Source organism: Notothenia coriiceps, unplaced genomic scaffold, assembly GCF_000735185.1.
Source record: "Notothenia coriiceps isolate Sejong01 unplaced genomic scaffold, NC01 NC01_scaffold00037246, whole genome shotgun sequence".
NCBI classification, from domain to species: domain Eukaryota; kingdom Metazoa; phylum Chordata; class Actinopteri; order Perciformes; family Nototheniidae; genus Notothenia; species Notothenia coriiceps.
The window spans coordinates 2,489,373-2,491,111 of NW_011369947.1; positions in this window are offsets into that span (position 1 = coordinate 2,489,373).

Here is a 1,739-nt window from a genome sequence, read left to right on the forward strand (position 1 = left end):
CGCAAGTGAGGGACGCAAGGATTCCATTTAACCGAAGTGAAACGCACCCACAAACATTCTATGGGGCTTTTATTCTGAAAAACATGCCTTTTCCTGAGCTTCCTGTAAAGATACAGTAATGGTACTTTTATTTGAAAAAACAATCATCAATCTTATTCGTCTTCATGTTAGAAGACATCTAAGGGGTCTTTGTTTGGAAAATGTGCCTCCTTTCCAGCTTTTATTCTGAAAACACGTCTCTTCCTGACCTTCCTATAAAGTTATTTTAGGAGGTTTATCAGTGAGCTCTTTTTTGTGAGAGTGTTTCCGGTTGTTTTGTGATGATGTCTTTATTTGGCGATGTGGAGCTGCATCTCAAGGCTGAAGAGAGGAGAGAACTCATCTCATACCTGAAGGGAGAAGCACTTGACCCAACACTCAAATACTCTGAATGCTTTTCTGAAGGGGATGAAAGTGAAGATGGAGGTCAGAACAAATGTTGCACAATTACTAAAAGATAAATACAAAAGTATAGAAATGTTAAGAAGAGAAAATTAAAGTATTTATATAGAAATAGGAAATTAATTCCTGACAAAACTATTGAACATTTTGGTTAAAAAACAACCTAACATGATCAATATCTATGTGTCAATATGTCAGGTAGTAACAGTCCAAACATAAAAAAGAAAACCAGAGCCGCAGAAGAGAGATAAATACAACAATTACAGAAACAAATACAACCTTCAACATGCCGCATATTTATTTGTTTTTGTCTTTTTTTCATCGAAGAAGATTTGTATATATCAAGGAATGCTTTCGTGTTGACGTGTACATTTGAGGCTGAATGTCTTTATTTTAACAAAACATTTCATTTAGTGCAATCAACCTTGAAGATACAAACTCAGAACAACAAGAATCCTGCAACAATAATAGCTTCAAATAACAACAAACCATTTTAAAAGCACAAAGAAACTTTACTCCCAACTCACTCAGTGATTAGTAAGTATACTAATTGACATTTTCTTTTTTTTTTGCACGAACAATAACAACAATCAAGCCCCTGTGTATCTGCAGTTATTGTTTCTGAAGTCTGTTTTTGTTTCCTTTTGTCCCCACACCTCTATTGATGATCAATATCCTGCAGAGCCTTTCAGATATTCAGAGGATCCTTTAAAAGAGAATCAAACGACAAAGTTATCTGAGGAAAGCTGGAATCAAAATCCACCGACACCTTGTCAGGTCAGACGGGGGTGTGTGAGAGGTGGTAGGGGGGGTAATAATGGCGGCGTTTGATGTGTGTGTACCTGTTGTGTCCGGCCTCCATCCCTTCATCCTCAGAGAGTGTGTTCTGGCTCAACAATGCGCACAGCTGCGGCCTCCAGCTGTGCGCAGAAGCCTTTCACTTAGAGGACGTTTTTGTTCCGCCTAAAGAAGAAGTGAAGTGGGAAGTTATTTCTTTGAAGAAGCGCCCTTCTGAAGACCTGCTGATCAAAAACACAACTCCTGTCGCATTTTCTTCTGAGAGGTGCAGAGCAAAAACGTGTCGGAAAGGATAGAAAACGGACAGAGGACATTAGATATTCACATATTAGCATCATTACTAGTTGATTCATCATTACTAGTTGATTCATTCATAAATATCCAATGTTGTCACTTGTTATATAGATGATCACATCTTGTAGCTATTCAAATATCTCAAATCTAAAGATAAAACATGATTTTTAGAATAGGGAACCTGTCAATTGGAGTCAAACTACTAG